The following is a 27,599-nucleotide window of genomic DNA, read 5'->3' as shown; positions in this document are numbered from 1 at the left end:
TGCAAGAGTATTTGAAGAACTCATTGAATTGAGTCACCCTGTTAAAGGATTTACACAAAGCCTATTAAAGCTACCCGATTAAGGGATTTTCCAACTGCTGAAATGGTTAGAAGTCAATAGGTAATACACTGATCTGATAACAGCACACAATGCCAAGGCAGATCCACTTTATCTCCTTTACTTCTGCAATCACACTTTGCAGGTAACAACACACTTCTCCGGTCTAGAAAGAATCAAGTATCTCTTCACTTGGATACACACATAACATTTGCCAACAACTTCACAATGAAAATCATCATTGACCTTATAGGAAACACATAGGTCGGTAGCATAAACCTTAAACCCTAAAAATTTAGGTTATCATACAATCGGTCCAATCCTGACCATTCAAACACTTTGCATAGTGTAAAACAATCTTGAACACATCTCAAGACATTCTCCATCATTTGTTCTTTGTTGCTTCTAGAAGCTGATAACCCATCACGCGCTCTCCACCATTTACAAAGACTACACACATTCCTCAGGTAGATAGGATCAATCTCCATGCAAGATCCTCAAGGAAATCCTTCACGCACACAAGGCTGACATGGCAACATGATCTGATCTTCATTTCAATGCTAACCCATCACAGGATGTCATTGGTCAAATCAGATAGACTTGAAATGCATCAACCAAAAACCCTAAAGCTGAGACTACCAACCGGTAGTCATACCAATTGAAACCCCGATATAAAAATTTCCATATACCGGTTCACATTCAAACATACTAGTTCACTTTGAATAAGCATACCGCTTCACTTTTCTACATATATCGGTTCACATCATCATACCGGTTCCCTTGCCAGTTTTCTTACTTTAATATATCGGTTCATACTTCATCATATTGACATCAATGACAACATACAATATCATCATGTCATCAAACTTTGCAGATATGCCAACAATCTCAAACAATATCTTTGTCAAATGATGACATCGAAAGTTCACTTGAGTATGACCATCTATCAGATCTTGTACAGCTAGGACATGTTTTTGCAATTGTTGCACTGCAAGAGAATGAAGAGAGATCATAATATTTGTTGGCATGACGTGTACAGGGAAAACTGAAGCTAACACAACCAGTGAACGATGATGATGGGTTCACATATCCTACAGGTTCAATTGTTGTTGTGGGAACTTGGTTGTGAACATACATGATTAGAAAGAATGACATACCTACATTTGAAGACTATGAGAGACACAAAACCATTCTCATGTATTCACACATTATTATAGCTACAAATGTCAAGTTGTTGAAGCATCAGGCAAAACTGAAGACCAAAGAGCTATGGATAGTGACTACTATTGATCATGAAGCAATAGTGGATACTCTTAAGAAAATAGATGACTCTTTAGGCACACTTGAGTAGTAGGTCTTTAATGGTATCTTATTTTTTTTTATCATGCATTCCATTTCAAACAATGATCATAAAACCTTAATGTTCAAGTTTGTTACGTGTATATTAAGGATGTGTTCAAAGTGCAAGTCTATTGATGAATGTTTTTTTTTGCAACATGGTTTTTGCATGCACATAGCGGGTACACTTGATATAATTCAAAGGGACGTATTTTGCAACACAGCTTATTATCATGCATTTAATTAGCATTACAATTTTTTATAATAGACAACACTATTTGACATTTTTTGTTTTTATAATTATTGCAAAACCTTTATGCCCATGTAGGTATTTTTGATGACATACAACACTATCGCATTATGAATTTTTGCGTTAACATAGTGGGTTCACTCAATATAATTTGAAGGGACGTAATTTAACGGTATATAATCCCACCTTTTCATTTATTATCATGCATTTCAATTGAAGTGGTTATCATAAATCCTTTATGTTCATGCATGCATTTTATGTGTAGACTAACAATTCTTAAAAATACAGGTTCATGCTAGATCACTCATCGTTGACTAGTTTACTCTTGGTGATGGTACATATTACTTGGGGTTATCAATATTTAGCTATTTTTTAAGTTTTCTTTTCAAGAACTGCAAAAATTTACAGCCAAACACAACACAGTATGCTCTGTGTGCATTAACGAGATTAAATTTTGTGTGTAAACACTAAATCCCTCACTTTGTCAATGTCATTAAATTTTGTAAACTTTCACACACTATGTCAAGTGAATGTATTGCCATTCATAAATGACAATATCTACCATCGTCTTCAACCATCCAGAGAATGTAGTGAGAAATGCAGTGAGAAGGGCTTTAATCAACATGTGTCTTTCTTCAAAGTTATGCTTGTAGACTTTGCAGAGAAACTGGTAAGTTTCGTAATTATACAATCTTGTACGTTTTAAAAAATTTTCAAATGATCTATTTATAGTTTGACAAAATAATTTGTATTAAGTGTTATAATTTTTTTCTTGTAGCACACTCATTCCGCATAAAAAGGTTGCTTATTTTGGTCTTCATTTATATGCAGGCATTGCTCTACGTAAGCTTTTCTTTTAGGACATAAGGATGTCTGATGTAGATGAAGTGGGATGTTATATTTGCATATGGATGTGAATTGATGTAACTTTATTATGATGATATACGATGTACATGAGCAAATTGGTTTAGTTATATTGATGACATACAATGTATCTGTACATGAGTATATTGGTGTAGTTGTATTGATAATGATGAAAAATCATGTTTGCATATTCATTCATGAATGTCACATGCAAGTGTAATGGTAATTATGTGTATACAATACATGGAAATATTGATGATCATTGTGTCTATAGTGTAATGCTTGTTTATCTATATTTTTTCATTGAATGAGTTTGACGATTTTTCCATCTACTGAAAAAAATGTTGCCCTAATAAAACTGTAGGGAAACTTGAAAAAATGAGATAGGATTTTGTAGGGACCCCTCTCGTGGCCTCGTAGGTTAAAATGGATCCTTCGCGGGTTCATGATCACGATGAGAAAAACAATAAATTGGCCACACGACAACATTTGATTGAATGAGACTGATGATTTTTTCACCAACAAAAAAAAGGTTGCCCTAATAAAACTGTAGGGAATTTCAAAAAAATGAGATAGGATTTTGTGGGGACCCTCTCATGGCCCCATAGGTTCCAACATATCATTCCTAGGTGCCATGGATTTTGAGTTAGGTCCCGTCAAAGTTTGACAATTTTTAGCACTTAGGGAGCTCAAGGGACAACATCGGTAGGGTATGACCCTGAGTGTTCGCCTGAGTGGGGAGGGGGTAAATAGGAGCATGCATAGGGTAATAATTCCTAACTAGACATGTCGGAACCGACGGTTCATGATCACGATGAGAAAAATGAGAAATTGGCCACGCGACAACATTTGATTGAATGAGACTAACGTTATTTTAACCAACTAAAAAAATGTTGCCCTAATAAAACCGTAGGGAATCTTGAAAAAATGAGATAGCCTTTTTTAGGGACCCCTCTCTTGGCCTTGTAGGTTCAAATGAATCATTCGTAGGTGCCACAGATTCCGAGCTAGGGCCTGTTAAAGTTTGACAATTTTTAGCACTTAAGGCGCTCAAGGGACAATGCTAGTAGGGTATAACCCCGAGTGCTCGACCGAGTGGGGGGGGGAAATAGGAGCATGGATAGGGTAATAATGCATAACTAGACATGTTGGAACTGACAATTTGTGATCACGACGAGAAAAATGAGAAATTGGCCACACGACAACATTTGATTGAATAAGATTGATGATTTTTTCACCAACTGAAAAAATGCTGCCCTAATAAAACCATAGGGAATATTGAAAAACCAAGATAGGATTTTGTATGGACCCCTCTCATGGCCTTGCTGGTTCAAATGGATCCTTTGCAGGTGTCATGGATTCTGAGTTAGGGCCTGTCAAAGTTTGACAATTTTTAGCACTTAGGGCGCTCAAGGGACGATCCGTTATGACCCTGAGCATTCTACTAAGTGGGGGAGGGGAAAATAAGAGCATGAATAGGGTAATAATTCCTAACTTCACATGTCAGAACCGATGGTTTGTGATCACCACGAGTAAAATGAGAAATTCACCATGCGACAACATTTGATTGAATGAGACTGATGATTTTTTCACCAACTGAAAAAATGTTGCCTTAATAAAATCATAGTGAAGCTTAAAAATGGAGATGGGATTTTATAGGGACCCCTCTCATGGCCCCGTAGTTTCAAACAGATCATTCACAGGCACCACGGATTTTGAGTTAGGACCCATCAAAGTTTGACAATTTTTAGCACTTAGGACACTCAAGGGACGACGTTGGTAGGGTATGACCCCAAGTGTTTGACCAAGTGGGGGGGGGAATAGGAGCATGCATAGGGTAATAATTCCTAATTGGACATGTTAGAACCAATAATTCGTGATCACGACAAGAAAAATGAGAAATTGGCTATGCCACAATATTTGATTCAATGAGACTAACGATTTTTTCACCAACTAAAAAAATGTTTCCCTAATAAAACTATAGGGAATCTTGAAAAATAGAGATAGGCTTTTGTAGGTACCCCTCTCATGGCCCTATAGGTTCAAACAGATTATTCATAGGTGCCACGGATTCCGAGTTAGGGCTCGTCAAAGTTTGACAATTTTTAGCACTTAGGGCGGTCAAGGGACGATGCCAGTAGGGTATGACCCCGAGCGTTCGACCGAGTGGAGGGTGGGGAGATAGGAGCATTCATAGGGTAAGAATTCCTAACTGGACATGTCAGAACCGATGGTTCATAATCACGACGAACAAAATGAGAAATTGGCCACACAACAACATTTCATTGAATGAGACTGACGATTTATTCACCAACTGAAAAATTATGCCCTAATAAAACCATAAGGAATCTTGAAAAACCGAGATAGGATTTTGTAGGTACCCCTCTTATGGCCCTGTAGATTGAAACAGATCATTTGCAGGTGTCGTGGATTCTGAGTTAGGGCCCGTCAAAGTTTGATAATTTTAGCACTTAGGGTGCTCAAGGGACGACGTCAGTAGGGTATGACCCTGAGTGTTCGACCGAGTGGAGGGGGGAATAGGAGCATGCATAGGGTAAGAATGCCTAACTAGACATGTCGAAACTGGCATTTTGTGATCACAATGAGCATAACAAGAAATTGGCCCCACGACAACATTTGATTGAATGAGACTAACGATTTGTTCACCAATTAAAAAACTGTAGGGAATCTTGAAAAACCGAGATGAATCATTTCAACACATGAATCTCCCATTGAAAACTTCTTACAACTTTTGAGCAATTTTGAGCATTTTTCCCAATATGAGTAACCTATGACTAGACATAACAAATATTGGTCTAGACGACCTTATTACATAAAAATGGTTATATTTCACCTTATTTACATTGAGAATCCATCAAAACACTTGTCTTCCAAATTTGACCTCATGGAGGCCTCATGAGCAAGGAGGTCATTAAATTTGGTGAAGTTGCCAAAGGCAACCAAATTTAACACTTACGATTTAGATGAAATGAATTATATATAATCTGAAGATTATACAAACAACACTTATGATGAAATGAAATGAATTGTATTGTTCATTAAATAACCATTATTAACCATTGTTAATTATTGGATTGAAGATTAAAGTTTAAAATGATAACACCATGCACACGTAAGCAACAATTTATATGATCAAATATCAACTTCTGTATATATGAAAATGTCAAATGATTACAAGTGTATGTCCATACATAAATATGGCATAAACACCAACTCAAAAAAAATGTATGTCTATATATGTGAATGTGTGTACATATACAAAATATACATGCCGCCTACACATGTAAGCATCCCAAAAATATCTTTAACATCCTAAGCTACTAATGGATCATCAAAATCAATCCTCTTCGCCACACTACTAGGCTCTAAAGGATCCTACACAAGAAAAAACAAACCATGATTTAGATTACTTATATTATATAACTCACATTCAAAAAGTTAACATAAAAATGAACTATAATTGAACTATTCTTGTTTACCTCATCTCCACATTTTCTCTTTGGTTTTGGAAGACTCTTGATGTATGTCTTCGATAGAGGAGTCATGTTTTTAATATTTTCATACACAACCTACATATGTTCACAAACATGACATTGATACAAGTTAGCATATAATTGTCACTAATAATAACAAATTATTTCTAGTGAACACAAAATAAAATAAACACATGTACCTAGGGCATCTCTTCTTCTTCTTCTTCTTTATCTTCAGGTATAGTGGGTGTAGTCAACAAGGACATGAAGCCAAGAATTTAATGTACATATACACAACAAGTATGTGAAACTATCAATCTATGTCTAGACATGTATAATCATTATAAGTTATTTAAACTATTCATTCAATCGTATTTGCATTCAATTACCTTTCCCTTGTCTCCAAATGCACTACCAGATCCCGAATTGCACAGCCCCGCACTCACGCTACTTGTGCTCTACAAGAATAAAATAAGATATACATGCAAGTTGCTACATAATCTAATTAATGCCAATATAAATGATGAGCATGTATGTACAATAAAATACAAACTACTAGGTACAATAATATATGTACCGTAAAGCTATCAAGGCCAAATGAAATGGCCGTCAGGGTGCCCTCCTAGATCTATGTCAACTCCTCCTCTGCCATAAACTATTAAATAGACCATGTAAATAAACATTAGTACTTAATATTATCTAGATTATAAATATTCATTTAAAATATAGAATGAACTATGAAAATACAAATTTTACCACTACATCATCAATGTATTATGAAGGTGCCTCCTCGCCTCTAGCATGCAAGGTCTCTCCAAGGTATCCTCCAGTCCTTATCATAACATCTAGTGCATTGTGCATCTCATGCACCTCATAATCTGTAGTGTGCGCATGAGGATCAACAGGCTATCCAACTAGACCCAAACATAGGTGCCCACACATCACACAACTATGGGGCATGCAAATGTGTGGAGTCAAGGAGGATGTGTCAACACCACCAGATCCATCGCTAGCATCAAAAGAAGGCTGAGCTACTGCCCCAGCCTGAGAAACCAAAAGGCTACTCAAAGAGTGAATAGTCGATATGGTCTGTGACGCCACCTTATAGATGATATCTAGATGTTGCATTGGATGTGGGAGATCAACAAGAAGAGGGGGGACATATGGGCCCTGGACTACTCTGACTGCCTCGGGTCTATCTTGGGGCATACCTAAACCCACCCCCTGGAAAGGTTGGATGTCAAAGTATTTCACATATTTTCCTAAAACAAACTCAGCATACAATTTTTTGATGAAGTAGAAGGGGACATCAATATTGTTGCTGGGTGGTTTATCGAAAATCATCCACCAATGATCCCAAAAGTTTTTCGCAATATCATCATTTGTGCACCATTTAATAGAAAGTTTTTTTTTTTTCGGGGGGGGGGGGGGGGGGGGGGGGCGTCTACAGGTTGACTAGTGTGGGGATTCACAAACAATGCAGCAATATCAGCTTTGGATATCTCAAGATCCTTGATCTCCTTATAGGACAAGACATCCACATATTTTTCCCTCATAGAATCTCACCACAAAAGAGTGGCATTGTGCTCCTTAGTGATGGTTTCTATACTCTTTATGATGGATGTGAGGAGATCAAACATTGGGTTCAGGTGAGGGATCCTATGATAGACATCTGCAATCCCCCTCAATTGGTTCAAATTTTGTGCAATTAAATCCTGAATTGAGGGAGGGTTTGGCAAAGGAGGGTTTTGTGCAAGAGGGTTTGATTGTTGCGGTTGTGGTTGATCAATGTTTTCACTATTATCCCCCACTTTTAACCTAATTAAATGTAAACAATTGAATTTAGTTAACAATTTTGGACAATTTTATATTTGATTTAAAAAAACCTAGTTTTCATGAAAAAACAAATAAACATTAAAAAAAATGCAACAATTTGAATGAAAATGATGAAAAACAATAAAAATCCTACCTTTTATTGGATTTTTTTGCAAATTTGGGTCACAAAATTAGATATTGGATTTGCTTGAATTCGTGCAGCCTATGGGTAAAAAATAACCCACAAGCTGTCACGGTCCTCTTTTACTGTCTTAGAGAAATCGGATATTGGATATCCAATTTTTATAGTTAAATTATTTTAAAATAACAATATATTATATAATGTATTATTATATTAAATATAATATAATATAATAATATATTATATAATATATTATACTATATACTATATAATATAATATAATAAAATATTATATAATACATTATATATTATATATTAAATAATATATAATATATAATATAATATAATAATATATTATATAATACGTATTATATAATATATAATTTATTATATAATATATAATATATAATGTATTATATAATATATAATTTATTTTTTAATTTAAAATTACCTATAAAAATTGGATATCCGATTTGCGCAGTCATGTACCTCTTTATCTACTCCTAAAGTTGAGTATGTTGTTGCTGCTACTAACTATACACAAGTTCTATGCATGAAGAAAATGTTGAAGGATATAAGGGTGGATTGTAATGAGCCGATAGTTATTCACTGTGATAACTCTCCTGCTATTGACATATCAAAGAATCTGGTATTTCGTTCTAAGACAAAGCACATATCTACCAAGTACAACTTCTTGAAGGAAAAGGTGGAAACAAATGAAGTCAGACTAGTTTATGTGAACACTAAAGAGCAGATTGCAGATATCTTCACTAAACCTTTGCCTAAGGAATCATTTGAGTACTTCATAGACAGACTGGGGGTTTCCGCCCCTCTGGTAGAGACCTGAGTGATATTGATTGGCATTAGTCTGGTATGCATTTGAAGAGCTACTATTCGTTCCAGATTGATGTGTTGGTGCTACTACTCAGGGGGAGTAGTCAAATGTGTGGTTCAATGGATTTATAATTTTTCTTTGATGTTTATGTCATATTTTTGGCATTGATGTCAAAGGAGGAGAGATATATGTGAAAAATAGAGCTTAACAAAATATCAATCAAAGTGAGATCAGAGCTTAACAGGGATATCATTCACAAGGGGAGTTTGTTAACTTCATTGTAATATCATCTTATGGGAGATTGTTGGTTGTCTTCCTTTGAGGAAGACTTGTTTGGAATTTCTTGGCACTTGGATGTTTTTCACATCTAGTATTGCCATCAATGCCAAAGGGGGAGATTGTTGACAAATTGGTGGAATTGATTATGTGTTGCATTTATGTTTTTTCATTGATGGCAACACTGACTGTTTTGGTTGTTTACTGGTTTGCGGTAGGTTTTGGTAGAGTGGTTGGATTATGATATTGATCCGGTATGCTTTGGTTTGTGGATTGGTTTGGATCTGTCATTCATGCCATTCATATGTGTATCATGATCAATTGGTTCAAGATTTGATGACTTAGGAGCTATCATTTGTTCTAGTAAGCCTTTTTGTCACTAGTAAGGGTTTTACCGGCAACGCTTTGTTGAAGATCTTTTGATGCACTTGATAAGTGGTGTTGGTGCAGCTTCTAGATGGCTTTTGGGATGTTGTTGGTTATCTTGTTCATGTTCTTGTTGATTGGTGGTATTGGATTTGGGTCCGAACCTAATGCTATCTTATTCGGCTAGGTTATGGACTAGTTTATAAAACATGTTGGTGGATGATCCCAATGTGTTTCGGGTTGGATCTATTGATTGGATTATGTTGTTTCAGTCTTAGGCCGACTTGGTTGATCATTGGATTGCTGGTTTATGTTATGAATTTATTGTATTATCTTTTAGGTGGCCAACCTAATTGTTTAGGTCTTGGGTTGGCATAAATACGATGTAAGATCTCTTTGTAGATCATGGTCATATTCATGGGATTAAGGTTATGGGATTATCTGTATGTGAATAAGGCTATAATCATATGCAGAGGTTTCATTCAATCATAGGTGATCGGATTGGGTTGGTGAAAGAGGTTTAAGACCTCTGGTACTAAGCTTAACCGGAATTGTATTAAGGCATATGAGATGCTATTCTTGTAGTTCACTCTTCTTTCTGGAATGTAGTCTAGATTTATTTTGTAGTCAGTGAGGCTCCTTTTGTGATGAGCTATGCACTCTATGCTATTGGCCTTCTTGCATGTGCAGGTCCCTCTTTTTGTAATCACATACTTACTGTAGAAGTATTATCTGACTGTGGGTAGGCTTCCCACCATGGTTTTTCCCTTTACTGGGTTTTCCATGTACAAATCTTGGTGTTATCTTTTGTGGAAGGTTGGTAAATGTTATGTGGTTTATATTTGTGCTTAACTGTTATATTTGTATTCTGGTAAGAAGGTTTTAATGCTTGAATTTGTATAATCTATAAACATCTAATTCACCCCCCCCTCAGTTGTTCACCGATTATCTGAGGTGTCTAACAATTGGTATCAAATCTTGGTCCTCTTTGCAAAATATTAACCACTTGAGGAAGATCCTATGGCATCTAATAGTTCAAGTTCATTTGTAGCTATTTTTTCGAAGAGAATTCCTAGGCTTCATGGAACAAATTACAGAGTATGGAAGATTTAGATGGAGACAAGGATTCAACCATTGAAGAGGATATTTATATCAGCATTCAAGACATCCTATTTCATATATCCATTCAAGCAAATTCATCTACAAGCATATCAACCTTTCAATTACATCCCCTCCTTGAGGTGGATTTACTTCAGACATTTCCTTTCATCTACTTGTAGCATTTTACAACCACTTGGTTAATTCCAAAATGGGGTTTGACCTAAAGGAAAACCCCCAATCCCAACAACATTTCCTTCTCTTTTTTGTGAGTAGGTTGCGGGTGCGTGGTTGTAATTGTAGGTTTAGGTTTCATTTTCAGAGACGGAAAAACCCTTTTTGGCACACGAATTTTTTGGAGGACCATGAGAAACTTACACACGATCCGTGTAACTTTTTCTCAGATTTGCAGGGAAGCTTCATCTCGACATTCTAATGCTAATTCCAGGTGCACTTCTTCATCCTGCATCTCTATCTCAAGCTATAATCATTTCTTTGTCATTTCTACACTTAGTCTCATTTTTCTTAATTCAACTAATCTATTACAAAAGAGGGTTAATTTACTTTCCCAATACCTTCCAAAATTACTTTAATTCACTTAGTATTCAATCTTTTACCATTGGGGACTGGATCTAGTGAATTCAACCCGTCTTTTGAATGTAATGTGTGAAAAATTGAAGGGAATCATTTGTGAAACTTTCATCCCTCTTTTGAAGGTAATAAGCTTTCCACTTGATCTCCCCTCATCATTTTTCACCATATTACATTTTGGTGAACCTGACATCTTACATGCTTTACATTGAAAATTATTGCATACTTTTCATTTACAAATTTTATTTTCTTGCAATTTACACAAACTTAGGGGTTAAATCATTCAAAACCCTAGTTGCTAAAACTAAAATTAAACTTGTATTTTGAAAAAATTGCTATATATTGTCTTAGATCTGAAAATTACATTGCTTGTCAAATTCAATTCTTTCATTGTCTTGTTCAATTTGCAAATCAAATTTACAAAATTAAGTGGTTAATTGTCAAAACCCTAATTTTCAAACATCGACTTCAACATGTGCAAAAATTGGAATTACATTTGATTTTCACATTTGTGAGTGCTTTCAGACTTGTCTTCTTGCCTAAAATTCAAATTTTCAATTTCCCTCCTTTTCCCAAAATTTAGTGGTTAGGTCCTAAAAACCTAATTTTGAAATTTAATTGGATTTTGTTGAAATTTCAATCAATTTCAACCAGTTTTAGCTTTCTAAATATTATTTAAGGTGGCCCTATCTAGTAGGTTTGACCTTTTTCAAAATTGCAATTCAATTTCTTATCTTTTTTAAAACCCTAATAGGGTCCTATTTTGACATTCAAACCTTAATTTCACCTATCTACAAGTCGTAAATCAATCAATTTTGGGGGGTTAGATATTAAATCATCGTAGTTTTCATCCTTGAAAATTTCTAAAAAAGTTGGGAGGACCATGCATAACTTGCACACGGTCCCTCTCTTTTTTCTCGAAATTTTGAGAGATTGTTATGACTGTATTTAATTGCTTAAATATAGAGAATTGGCTAATTTTGTCAAATTTTGATCCCTCTAAAATCTAAAACACTTTCCAATTTCTTTCAAGGAAACATTTAAAATTAAGTGGTTAATTATAATCTGCCCTAATTTTAAGATCTTATTTTGTCAATTTTAAATTTGGAATTAAGTGGTATCCCATTGGCCCTAATTTATAATTTCAATATCTTTTTATTAATTATAAATATTTCTTGGAGATTGTGTCATTTCTTCTTTCCACAAAGTTCAAATTGTATAATCATCATTTTCTTGAATTTTGCATTATTCAATTTTGCAAACTTTGTTCCCAAAATTCAAATTCAAATTTCAATTTTTTCCCTCTAGTTCATGAGTTTTACAACTATTAGTCCTACCTATACTATCCCCGTTAGACAAAGCATTATAATTAAGGCTTCCCAAGGTTTAATTCTCGAAGAGATGGAGCCTAATTTGGGTGACTTCTATAATGAGGATATTTCTAATTCTTCCCATCCTAATAATATCTTTACCTACCCAATTGATGATTCCCATGATGAATAAGAGGCTTTGACTAGAGTTTCTATAGATCAACTTTCAAAATTGGACAATCAATTTGACAATTTCCAACAATGAATGTCCCAAGAATATCCTAATAGTGAAGCTCTTCCATTAATTGAAGGTCTAAAACACATCATTCAAAGTGATAAGAATGGAATTGATATATTGTGTGGTATTTCTCACATTGTTGATTCTAATTGTATGCTTATGAAGAGTTGTGCTGAGAACCTAGGTTATTCACAACTTCCTACACAAATCAATCATTCTATTCCTTTGACCACTTCTATGGCTAGTATTCCTACTTTCACTTCAAACATCATGTCTACTTCAACTCAAAATGTCATACCTACAACCATTAGTCATGGGGGAAATCCCTCTTCTTCATTCAATCCTCCATCTTTATCCATGCCTTCAATGAGTATTCCTATTGCCTCTCAACTAGTCAATTTAACACAAGGGGGCAATTCATCCAATCATTTTTCTCCTCCTTTTAGTGTCCCATTTCCTACCCAATCATCACCTATGCCTAATTACCATAGTGTCCCACCACCTTATTCTCAATCAATGCTTTCTTTCAATAATATCACACCACCTTCTCAATCAAACATGTCTAACATTAATTCTTCAACCGAAGAAACCATTAATAACCTTGCTCAATATGTGTCTTCATTGTAACAACAAATTGCTTCAATGAGTCAATCCAAGTTTAGTGTGCCCACATTTGATGTTGTGAGCTCACTTGTTCTTGATATTGTTAGACTTGTCCCTCTGAAACATGTGGAAGTCTCTCAATTGGAACTCTATAATGGAAAAGGTGATCCTTTAACACATGTCAAAACACTCTAAACTTTGTGTACTAACTGTTCTCATGATCAAATATTGCTTGCCAAATTGTTTACTAGAACATTAAGAGATAAGGCTTTACAATGGTACTGTTCTTTGCCTTCTTATTCTATTACTTATTTTCAGCAATTAGAAAATTCTTTTATTCAACAATTTCAAAACAACATAAGTCCTAAAATCACTTTGACTGATTTAATGCATTGTAAACAAGGTGTTAAAGAAAAAGTGACTGATTTTATTGGTAGATACAAGCATTTATGTTCTCAAATCTCTTTTCTAGTGCCTGATAATGATATTCAAAGAATTTTCATTTCTAATTTGCAAAAAGACATTAGGGAAAAACTTTTCTTTTCTAAGTTTACTTTTTTTCCGCAGTTGTGCACAACACTTCACAATTATCAACTGACTGTGAGTCAAATGGAGCAATCTACTCCTATGGCTCCAAGTGATAAAGGTGAGAGTTCTCAACAACCATTTGTGAAGTTCAAACCAAACAAAGGCTTCATCAAATTCAATGACACCATTAATGTGAATGCTACAACAAGTATGCCTCCTATTTCTAAATTTTTCAAAAGAGAGAAAGAATTTACTCCTTTCAATGAATCCTTGTATAGAATAATGTCTCAGTTGTTACAAAAAAATGTTATCAAACTTCCTCCAATAAAACCAGTTGATCCTTCTAAAGCAACTTCACCTAACTTTGATAGCAATTCCTTTTGTCAATTTCATCGTCAACCTGGTCATGATACTGAAAAATGTTTTACATTAAAATGTAAGATTCAATACTTGATTGATAATAATACTGTATCTATGGCTGATGTGAATGATAAGGGAAACAAATCGGTAGCTCCTCCTAATCAAGATCTTAAGATTTTCACTAATCCTTTACCCTCTCATACCTCTAACATGATTGAGACTGAACACACTTCTTTCCCTCCCACTGATTTCACTTTCATAGTTCAAAATGTGGTTAATTTGGTAGAGAAACAAGAAACACCTAAGGATCCATGTATCACATTTGATCCTAGTGATACCATTAAGGCACCTAATGGCCCTTTAAACATAGTTGTGAAGATCCAAGGAAAACTTTGTCGAGGTGTGCTTATTGATCCCTCTTGCATGGTTAATGTCATCACTGAAGAATATATTTATACTTTACATTTCCATCAACCAATCTATGATGATACTAATGTGGTCATTAAGTTATTTAATGGATTGTATTGTCCTACTATTGGTTCTATAACACTTCCTATTGAGGTTCATACTAAATCTATAGATGTCAACTTTGTTAAATCATTCCTTCATCTGAACAATTTCGTGTGAAGTTAGGCTATCCTTGACTATCTTCCATGAAGACTATTGCTTCTCTAATACATAAGTGTTTGAAATTTCCCCACAATGGAGAAATTATAACTGTTAACCATAGCTTATTTTGACCAACTAAAAGAAGCCTGGGTGTTCCTATTGATTACTTTTGGCCTCAACAATTTAAATCTCTTCCACCAAGAAGTGATTCTCTCTTTCAATCTTATCAAAAATGGAAGAAAGATATGGTTTTATCCTTAGCCAACCTAGAACTCCAACACTTGATATTCTCATCATTCTTGAAGATGAAGTTCTTCCCTTAATAGATAGAATTAATCTTCCTCCTAACAAAGATTCCCAACCTATTACCATGGATGAAACCATTCCTTCTCCTAAGAAGAACAATAATATTCCTCCTAAGGTTATACCTATACCTCCTCCTCATGATGGACCTAGTCTCTTTCCTACACCAAACATTCCTCATTTATATGGTGCAGTTCCACCTCCTTACTATTATAGAGAGAAGAGACCTACCTCTCCTCTTGTCCAGCCTAAAAAACCTCAACCTAACCATCTAACTACCAAAGATGAGAATATTCCACCTTCAACAAATATACCTCAGTCTTCTCAACCTTCTGCTAAGACTAGATGAAATTATTGTTTTAGAGAATACCGATGAAAATGTCATGCTAGCTAGAGCTTGTGAAGTTGTTTCTCAAACTATTCAATCTCCCAAAACACCAATAGTTGACATGATTCCATTTTCTACTAAGAAAGATGTTGAACCTAAATCTCCAAATCATAAGCTACAGAAAACATGTGATGGTTTTACTTCTATACTTGTTAGAGCTCCTCTTTTTATAAATATTGATGAAGAAATAGGTGAAAATTCTATTCATAATGGAAATACAACTCCTAATTCTTCTAATAGTGAATATGAATATGTTGATGTTGACAAACATTTCTCTGCAGAATTTTCAAAATCCTTAATCCTAGCTTCTAGAAACGAACAAAGTGACTTAGCACATGAGCATAGTTTGTGTTTGTATCTTGTGGTAGCTCCATCTACTTTCCTTGATGTCGCTCCTCTGGTGTGTTTCCCGCCTTCCTGAAATAATGATCAACAAGATCGAGAGGTGGATGTCATGCTAGACTAGCTGCATTAGTATCATAGATCCTCCACCTCTCTCCTTTCTTGCTATTTTGTGACCATTCTTTTATGTCTATCCATATTCTTCTATTTGTTGTCCCTAGTGATTTCTACTTGAGGATGATGCAAAACATTGAGATCTCTTTTGGTCTCTTTCATGTTAACTCAAAAAACATGTGTTCCCTTTCTTCCAAGATGGTTTCCTTTCTTTGGGAAAATGAGGACTATTCTATGCATATATATACATGATATACATGAGTTATCATAGAGCATACTAACCCCGAGGAAAGAGAATCCACCTCGTTCTTGGTGTTTTGTGTTCATTATCCTTGGGTTTATTCCTCGATTGGGGGCTAAATCCTTACAATAATGTGCTCCCTCTCTTTCTCTATCTGAGGTGTATCCTACCTTAAATCAATCGCTCCCAATAAGGCATGCACAATTTCTTTAACGTGGGGGCATACACTCCACTCATATTTTCCTTCTTGATACTTAAAGTTACTTAGCAGAATTTGGCTTTGGTTTGTAATTTTTGGTATCCTTTCTTTTCATGACTCATAGTGGGGGGAACTTTACTATTTGTAGTCATCGTTCTCCCTCTTGATCTTCCCTTTTATTTTGTCAATCGAAGTCGTAAGATCCTTAGTCCACTGGGGGCTTGGTGTATCTTGCCTCCTTGACATGGTAAAAGTCTTTCAATCTTGTCTCCTTGTACTTTATCGGTAGTATTGGAGTATGCTTATACTCTTGCTAAAGTTGGGGCTAAATATAGCATCATAAAATTGTGACCCTTGCAATTTTTGACCACATTTGGGTCTTTGCATTAGAGAACAAATCCCTAAGCCTGATCAGAGGCCCGAAACATTCTCAAGACATCAATAACTTGCATTTTCCATCATTTTGCACTTCCTTTTGTTGCTTCATGTCCTAAATCAGGGCAGGACAAGGGCATCGTGACTCTGTCCTCTCAGGACAGGGGCATGGCACCCTTGTCCTAGCCCTATTTTGGGCCCCCTTTGGTCCCCCCTTGCATTGAGCTTGCCAATTATTGAGCGGGAAATGTTTTCCTATGTCAGCCTAAGATGGGAAATTATCTAAACATTCCTAATTGGAAAGTATATAAGGAGAACTTCCCCTCCTATTTTCATAAGAGACAGTAGGGTGAACAAGTGAGAGGTCTCGATTATTGTTATCAAGCATTCAAGCATTCATTCAAGCATTGAGCATTGCAAGTCTCCTTTCAAGGCTAGGTGTTGCAATTAGAACAAGGATTCAACCATTGAAGAGGATATTTCTATCAACATTCAAAACATCCTATTTCACATATCCAGTCAAGTAAATTCATCTACAAAGTTATCAACCTTTCAATTACATCCCCTCCTTGAGGTGGATTTACTTAAGACATTTCCTTTCATCTACTTGCAGCATTTTACAACCACTTGGTTAATTCCAAAATAGGGTTTGACCTGAAGTAAAACCCCCCATCCCAATATTATTTCCTTCTCTTTTTTGTGTGTAGGCTGTAGGTACGTCACAGTAATTGCAGGTTTAGGCTTCATTTTTAGAGATGGAAAAACTCTTTTTGGCACACAGATTTTTCGAAGGACCGTGTGCAACTTACTGACGATCCCTACAAATTTTTCTTAGATTTACAGGGAAGCTTTGTCTCGACATTCTACTACTAATTCCAAGTGCACAGCTTCATCCTGCATCTCTATCTCAATCGATAATCATTTCTTTGTCATTTTTGCACTTAGTCTCAATTTTCTTAATTCAACTAATCTATTACAAAAGAGGGTTAATTTACTTTCCTAATACCATACAAATTTACTACAATTCACTTAGTATTCAATCTCATACCATTGGGGATTGGATCTAGTGAATGCAACCCCTCTTTTGAATGTGATATGTGAAAAATTGAAGGGAATCCTTTGTGAAACTTTCATCCCTGTTTTGAGGGAAGTAAAGCTTTCCACTTGATCTCCCCTCATCATTTTTCACTATATTACACCTATTTTGAAGATCATATTAATATGATTCATGTCAAAGGGGTAGATACTTAATGTGTATTAACTACTAGAAGAGCTTGTGTGACAATTCTCAGTCTTGAGGCTCCTACCCCTCCTCAAGCTCAACTATCATCGCAATACAATATCCTAGAGCACTTGGGGAAGACTCCCACACAAATTTCCATCTTGGACTTTCTCAATTCATCACCTGCCCATCAAGAGATTCTTACTCACACTCTAAAAGAAGCCTATGCCCCAAGTAACATTGATCCCACACAATTCTAGACCATGGTAATGTATTTATCCTCTACGTATCACCTTAGATTTACCCAATCTGATGCTATGCTTCCTAATCCTAATCACATCTATCGATTCAATATTGAGGCTATTGTAAAAAAGTACAAGGTAAAATGATTTTTGATTGATAATTATTCTACCCTAAATATTTGTACACTTAAGTTTGTTACTCAAGTGGTGTATAATGTCACAGATATGAATAATCAAAGTATCACAATCAAGGCATATGATCATGCTAAAAGGAGTTTAGCTAGTATGATAAATATTCCTATCTAGGTGGGTTCAGTAATGCAAAACACATTGTGCAACATCATTGATCTTGACCTTCCATTCAATATTATCCTTGGTTTCGCATGGATTCATGGCATACAAGTCATCCCATCTACTTTCCATTAGTGCCTAAAATTCCCATATCAATATTGCAAAATCACTATCTGTGGAGATTTGTGGCTATTTGAGTATTGTTGTACCCTCAAGGCCTCATCACCCTATTCATATCATTGTATTGCGATTAACATCAAAACCCCTCACACTTCTTCATCATCCTCATATGTTAACCCTAATTCCATACTATTGTAAAAGAGAAAACCTGCATATCATCACCCTTCTCCCAACTCAATATCAATGATGCTAGTTGTGGATAGTATTCTCTATACATGACTTTTACAGTGGGTGCGCTTCCATTAGATCCCCATGCCCATGGAAAACGCACCAGAGCCCAAAAGAAGAAGGAGCCTACTATCAGAGAATTTGGTTCAACTACATTTCAATCTCATGGGAAACTTAATCATGAATTTATAGAAGGGGATATTAACCAGTGGCTCTATAAGGATCCTTTTGAATATAATGATTCCCACCTTGGTTACCTTAAAGGTAAATATCTAGTGTCCCAAAAATTGGCCACCAAGCAATGGGAATACCAAGGTGGGGGACTAGGACAAGAAGTGAAATGAATCAAAAGACATTTGGATTTTATTTGTAATGTTAATCATCAGGGGCTTGGCTTTGGATGTCCATCAAATGAAGCCTCAACTTTAGCAAGTAATTCTTTAAATGGTGAGAGTGGTCTCTTTGACATTCAATACATGGCCGAGGAGGTTGTTAAACATATGTACGACGATATAGAAAACTCTTCCACATTTGTCACTTCTAACCTTTTTGACACATCCATCCCCCTAATTGACCTCCCACTTCACCACCTTAAACTCATCAATTGGGATCAAACTATTGCACACCTAGACACATTCCAAATTGATGTTGTGCTCCTTGAATTCTTAGGTGTAATTGAATGTGCACCATACCATGACTTGACCCCCAATATAGTGTATAAGTTGGATCCTCAAGGTTAATTTAGGTAAGAGAGGATACTTAACTACAAAAATGAAAAATAATCAAAAAATCAAGAGTCTAATGGTGAAAACCTCTTTCAAGAACCTGTAGACCATAAAATAGTAAAAATAAAGGGTGTATCCTCTAGTGAAAACCTCTCTGAGGTGTTAGAAGATGAGGATTCCCCTCTTCCCCTCATAGACATGCAACTCCTTGATAGGTCTCCCATCCTTATTGATGAAACACAAGCAGTCAACCTAGGTACCATAGAAAATCCATGCATCACTTACGTGGTTGCCTCTTTGTCAGATGACGAGCTCCAATTATTCACTCAAATTCTTCATAGATGGCCCATCCATTTCACATGGTCTTATGTTGACATGCAGGACATTGATCCAAATCTTTTGGTACATGATCTCATTATTAAGATGGATGCTAAACCTGTCAAACAAAAGATAAGAAAGATTCATCCCCTAGTAGCATTATTAGTCAAGGCAAAGCTAAAAAAGTTATTAGAGTTCAAGTTCATCCAACCGATTGATTATTCCAAGTGGATCTCCAATATGGTACTTTTCTTGAAGCCCAATGGAGATATCAGAATTCATACAAACTTTCAAGTTCTTAACAAGGCTTTCCCGAAGGATGATTCTCCAATCCCAAATATCAACATCCTTATTGATTTGACAACAAGACATGAAATGTTATCTCTCATGGATATATTTTGGCTATAACTAGATCAATATTGCAGAGGAAGATCAACATAAAACAATGTTCATAATTCCATGGGGAACTTTTTGTTATCAAATCATGCCATTTGGTTTGAAGAATGAAAGTATCACGTATCAACGTGCCATGACAGTGATTTTCCATGACCTCATGCATAAGATATAGGGAGATTATGTGGATGATATATTAGGAAAATCCAAGACAAGAACAGAACATCCAGCCATACTAGAACACATTTTTGAATGTCTTGAAAAGTGCAAGTTGCGGTTGAACCCTAAGAAAGGTGTTTTTGGAGCGCACTAGGTAAACTCCTAGGTTTTATTATGTCTAGACGCAGAATTGAAGTTGAACCCAAAAAGGTCAAAGCAATCTTAGAAATTCCTCCCCCAAATACACTAAAATAGTTGCAAATCTTGCAAGGAAAATCCCAGTCCAACAGGCACTTCATCCCCAACTTGCAAACAAATGCTAGCCTTTCACACATCTCCTAAAGAAGGGTATAATGTTCAAGTGGTATGCTCCCTGCCAACAGGATTTTTATAAGATAAAAGAGCATCTGGCTCACCCCTCAATATTAGTACCACCAATTCTAGGCAAACCCTTGCTTTTCTATATCTCATTCACTCCAACTACATTGGGGGCACTGCTTTCCCAACATGATGATCAAGGAAAAAAACATGTCATCTACTACATTAGTCGTACCTTAGTGGTTATGAGCTTAACTACACCCCCATAGAAAAACCATATCTAGCGGTTGTTTTCTACACTCAAAATATTCACCACTACATGCTGACTCATACTATCAAGCTCATTTGTAAGATTGGTCCTTTGAAGTATTTGTTAACAAAGACAACCCTCACAGGCCACATGGAAAAATGGGTAATACTTTTCAATAAGTTTGATATTTAGTATGTGGATAGAAAGGTCATTAAAGGACAGGTCATAACAGCTCAATTGGTGGAGACACCATCAGTATATTCCTACCCACTGGTTATAGGATTCCCTAATGAATCTATCACAACACAACCCCTATGGAAGCTTTATTTTGACGGTTCTCATGCTCAGAAAGTATCGGGGATAGGTTTTCTATTTGTCACCCTCAAGGATATTTTATTCCAAAATCACTAAAGTTGACCTTTCCATGCATAAATAACATACTTGAATATGAAGGTCTCATAATAGGTATCAAGACAACCATCTAGTGGAATATAAAAAACTTACAAGTTTATCAAGATTCTCAATTAGTTATCCGACAAGTAAATGATGACTATGATACCAAGGATGACAAGTTGTTACCTTATAAAAGGATGGTAGATGATCTCAAGAAAAACTTTTAGTGTATCATTTTTTATCAGATCCCAAGAGTATAGAACAAATTTTTCAATGCAATGGCCACCATAGGGTCTCTTTTGTATATCGAATAAGATAATCCTGAATACAAATTATTTGTCGAGAAACTTCTCCACCCTACATTTGAGATATTTTGCATGGAGATGGTGTGCAACATTATTGGTCCCCAGTCACCTTGGTACAAAGACATTTACACATATCTTAAAGATGGTACCCTTCCACCCAACCTATCCCTAAACGAATGCCAAAACCTTATTTGACATTCTATGCACTTTATTATTATAAGAGAGAATCTATATCATTGAGGCTATCATTATGTCCTTGTTAGATGTTTAGATGCAAATGAGGATAATCTTGCAATGAAGAAATTCCATATTGGATCTTGTGGTGCTCATACGAGTGGAGATGACTTAGATAAATAGCTCATGAGAGTGGGATACTACTATCCCACCATGGAACATGACTGTTATGAATTTGTCAAAAAGTGTGTGCCCTATCAATAACAAAGAGATTTGATTCATTCACCAACACAAGATTTGCAACCTATTGTCACACCTTAGCCTTTTTCTATATGGTGCCTTGACCTTGTTGGTAAGACCCATCCCCCTTCATCTAATGTCAACAAATTTATCATTATTATTATTGAGTATTTTACCAGATGGTTTAAAGCTATCCCTCACCACTGGTGTCCAGGTTTCCAAGGTCATCCTCTATCATATCATCTACAACTATGGAGTCCCATCCACCCTCATAACTAACAGTTGTATCCCTTTTAAGAACCAACATATGTGTGAATTTTGTTTCACATTCTTATTCCCACCCTTTAGGCTAACTGCACTAGTGTTCCCACCCCAATTGGCGCCACTCCATATTCACTTTTTTATATTGCCGAAGTCATCTTACCAATCAAGGTCAAATTGCCATCTCTATGAATATCCTTGAAAGATTTCATTTCTGATAAATATTATCATGTGGCAAGGCTCACTCAACTAGATCTCCTTTATGAATAGCATCAAGGGGCTTATGATCAACTTCATATCTATCACACTAAACTCAAAAAGCAATATCAGAAGAAAGTGACCCACCCTTGTGAGTTTGAGGTGGGTGATGTGGTCCTCAAAGAGAATCCAAAGAATTAGCAAGATTGAGAAACAAAAGGCAAGTTTCAGCCTAACTAGATTGGTCCATATATGGTCATAGCTATGTATGGCTCGGGAGCCTACTAGTTATCCACTCATGCAGGGGAACCCCTTCATGATCCCCTCAATATTTTACATCAAAAAATATTTTATGCCTAATCTGTGGCAATCTTCCCCACTTTTCAAAATTGAAACATACAAAAAATTAAAATTAGGAAAAATACAAAAAAAATAAAAAATACAAAAAATAAAAATTTAAAAAATGAAAAATATCAAAAATAGTAAAGAAAAATATTTCGTTCTATGGTGAAAACCGCTTCATTTGGTGTCTTAGATAAATACATAAGGTGAAAACCTAGAAACAGGTGCCATTTATAAAGGGCAATTCCACTGTCCCTCAGGTCCTTGTTTTACTTTCTTGCCTTCTATGATCAACTATTTGGCTTCTCTATCCTCCAATCTATGTTCACTTCCTTGCCTTACCCTCCATCCCTTCTTGTCTGTCTCCTATTTTTGGCTCACCATACTCAAATGTTCAATGAGGGTATCTATGTGATTATCTCCTATACATAAGTAGTGTTGGTGTCATTCCTTTGTATATCCGTTGGTCCATTCTTGTGTATTCTTGGTGTTCTTAGCGGTTGTCATGCTCATTGTACATTCATGCCACTTGTATATATGTGTCTACAAGCATCATTCTTTTGCATCGATCGGTCGTGTGTCATCGAGATCATTTTCCTTTAGTTGGTTCTTCAACAATTGTCCTAGAACATCTTTGTCACTTGGGTTATCTCAGGTATCTTTTATCGTCAAGTCATCTATCCAATCATTAGTTTGTGTAGGATGTATCCATCCTCAAGTTAGACAACATCATATGGACAGTTTGTCAGATTCCCTTTTGAAAAAAGATGTTTGAGGTACTCATGTTGGCATTGATTCTTTTTTATCTTTGTTTATCTTTATTCGAGGTCCTATTTTTTATCTCCTCATGATCGCGTCGATCCTTTATATCATGGTGCACTATGAGTGATGAAACTAGGGGAGTGATCTTGTTTTCTTTTGTTTGCATGTGTTTTCTTGATGTGTCCCATGGTGTTCCCCCATGAGGTCTTGGGTATCTCATGTTACACTTGGTTATATCTTCTACCTATGGTTTTTTTAGTATTGATTCCCTCAAAGTTCTTTGTAACTCTATGTGATGATAGATTGACCTTCTTTGTCTATTTGTTGTGCGATGCTAAAAATGTGGTATATAAGAAGGCATACACATATAATGTTTTAATTGAAAACTAAATTAAAGAGGCAAACCATAAGCCTTCCTTGAAATGTCCCATTTTCCTCTATTCTTAAGGACCTTGAAGGTGTTGGATTGATTGGCTCTCAGCGGAGCAATGACCTCCAAAGTGGCAACTCAAGAGTTGAGTAGGTACTTGATCATGATTGATTATGAAAATGATATGAAATTCATGATCTAAGAAACTAGATTAACATGCTATGATTAATCCAAAAGTCTAATTACTAGATAATTGAAATGCAAATTGCCTATAGTAATGATGCTAAAAATATGAATGCAAGGGATCCTTATTGCTCCAAAATGGGGGATTTATAGGAATTCCAAGGTCAAAGCTGAGGTGGTAGGAATTGATGGTCTAGATCTAATTTGAAGATATCAAGGGCCAAGATTGAGGAAGTTGGAGAAGAGGTTGGAGGAAGGGACACTTGTCATCTCTATGGTGACAAGTGTCAAGGAGCCTTGCTCATGAGAGGGCAAGTGTCCAAGGGAGGAGACATGTGGCAAAAGTGCCATGTGTCTCAAGGGGAAAATATCCACACCATGGGAGGTTAGGATAAGGAGGTTAGAATGTGCAAGATAGGATAGGGTTAGTTAAACCCAGGGTTAGGTGGAATGGGTTAGGTTAGGGGATGGTTAGGTTAGGTGGTTAACAGTTAGGAGCCATGTGCTCATTTGAATTTAGAAATTCAAATAATTGGAAAATGATAATTAATCTCAACAAACTTGAGTATGTTAATCTTAACTAGGGATTAGAAGAATTGATTTATATGGGGGGACATTAATTAATTTAAAATTAATTAATCAAAGGGGAATATGAAATGAACTATATAAATAAATCATGTAGATTTATTTACTAGTAGATGAAGAGAGAAATTAATCAAATTGCTTGTGAATTCAATTAATTGGGAAGGGGAATTAATCAAATAACTACGTATTTAATTAACTATCTTCATACCATTTTTAGGTGTATACATTTTGCCCCTCTTTAAAGCGATGTGTGACGATCCGTTGGTTCAAAGAAAACTTGATTGATGATGTTGTTGATATTGATTTTGATAAGATGTAGATTTGATCTTGATTTGATGCGGATTTGGTTTCGATATGATATTGATTCGATTCTGAGATGATAAATCTCAATATGATGCGGATTTGATGCAGTTTCGATCTTTGAGATGATAAATCTCAATATGATTCCCTAGACGCTGACTGATAGATATTGATGCGAGGATGCCCCCTCGAGAGATGAATCGGATAATTTTTGAATTTTTTCACGATTTTTTTATTTTTTTAATTTTTTTTGAAATTTTTAGGATTTTTAGATATTTAATGATTTTTTGATTTTTAGAGATTTTCAGAGTTGATCCGATTCATTTCCCAATACAAAAATTGAAAACACTGCCCTGCCAGGTTGATTAGTTGATTAGATGATTAAAAATTAGTGGAATAAAAATCCCACTTAAATGCCCCATTGTGAGTTTAAAAAGGGGAATTCCTTTTACCACTCTTCATTTGTGCACTTCAGTTGTTTGAGAAATTTTCTCTAGAGGGAGGAATGGCGATCTCGTACCACGAACATAGGTTCGAGCGAGTTCGGTGACACGAGCGTCCTCCGGCCTACGGTCTATCGATACGTACTTCGAGAAACCCCAACTTTGTTAATTTTTGAAAAATTTAGCTATTTGTATAAAGAATCATTTTTTAGCATTTTTGCTAGGTGGGTTTGTAAAAAATTACATTTTCGAGATGGGTTTTTTGGATTACAAAATTAGTTTGTAGGATTTTTGAAAAAAAATTAATGCGCACCCCAAAAAAATATTATTATTATGTATACATTTGTTGTGTTCTTGCGGGAAAAAAATAAAAAATAAAATGTCATTTTCTTTGGGGGGGCGGTGGCACCAAGGTGGAGGCTGCCACTACGGGCAGTGCCTTGGGCGCCACCGTGGGGACCTTTGGTTCCACTGAGCGAAGGGGGGGGTCGAGCCTGACAAAATTTATTTTTTTATTTTTTCTTCGATTTTTTCGATTTTTTTATTTTTGGTTGTTTTGATTTTTTGTGATGATTTTTCGATGTTTTCGTGATTTGTCGATGAGTTTTTGATTTGTTGATGAATTGATTTAATTTCTGCAATTTTTTGATTATTTGATGATTTTTCGATTATTGAGAATTTCTGCATTTTTTCGATTTGGGTGATTTTGAGAAAATGATTTGATTTGTTGATTTTTGTCATTTATTTAATTTTTTCATTTTTTGATGTGTGATAAAGAGGTTGGATTGCTGTTAATTTGATTTGATTTTTTATTTTGATAGGGTAAGATTTGATTAGCTATCTAATTGATAAAATTAGACACTCCTCATTGATCAAATTTGATGATCAGTTCTGATTATCTTGATGTACGCACGAGATTCAATAGGATTGATAATGACCTCATGATAGATGAGAGTCATTGATAGGGGTCCAATGCGATTTGACAAAAATCTCAATTGAGAAAGATAAATTGATAGATAGATTGATTTGATAGATAGATAAATCAAGAAACTGATATGATGAGATGATTTGATTGTAGGAGCACTTTAGTCCTCTAGTCTCTGGAGCACTTCCCAAGGACATGTATGTTGATACCCCACCTTAGCCAGGTGAAGCGAGACCACAAAGACAGGTGTGGTTTATCTTCCCTTCTCGACATGCCCCGACCCTTGATAAACTAGGGATTATTGATAGCCTTGGCAGAGCGTTGGCATAGAGAGCACAACACTTTTCACTTACCAATGGGCGAGATGACGTTGACACCCAAGGATGTATACCAGATACTGTGCATCCTTGTGATGGGCAAGCTAATGTATTATGATCTTAGTGAGCGGGGTGGGACAGATGCTCTTTACTAAGTGTTTGAGGATGATGAGATAGGCAGATATGACATTGCATGGTAGGAGATGCTAGAGTTAGGTTATGCCACAATACCCATTGTTCTTGCTAGATTCATTGGAGGTTTCCTTTGTCCTAATCAAAGGTCAAAGGGATTATTTGTTGGATGGGGTCATCTTCTTGAGAAGATGGTGACATAGGGGACCTGATTTGCATGGCGGTCATGCATGCTGGCGCACTTGTATCATGACATGCACTAAGTTGTGTACTAGAGATCAGTTGCATTATCGGTAGGGGTGATCATTCTTCAGATATGGGCCTGGGAGCACCTGCCTATCACATGACCATTGGCTGATAGAGATAGACCTGTAGGCAGGCCTTATGCTAACGGGTATCTAGGCATCATTGTCCAGCGAAAGCTGGGCAAATTGGAGTATTGGCGACAGACACTAGATGATCTAGATACTATGATATGGAGACCATACAGGGATTGTGAGATTTGGCCTAAGGATACAATGGAGATTTCATATGTATTTATGTCGTGATACTTGATTAGATCGACACCCTATGTCATCGATAAATTCCTTTGTATGAGGGTGTTGAGATAGTATGGTAGGATATAGGGGATACCATAGCGTACAACTCATTATGCTCATAGGAGACT

This window comes from Cryptomeria japonica, chromosome 5 (genome assembly GCF_030272615.1).
Source record: "Cryptomeria japonica chromosome 5, Sugi_1.0, whole genome shotgun sequence".
Classification (NCBI taxonomy): domain Eukaryota; kingdom Viridiplantae; phylum Streptophyta; class Pinopsida; order Cupressales; family Cupressaceae; genus Cryptomeria; species Cryptomeria japonica.
This window is presented reverse-complemented; position numbering follows the sequence as displayed.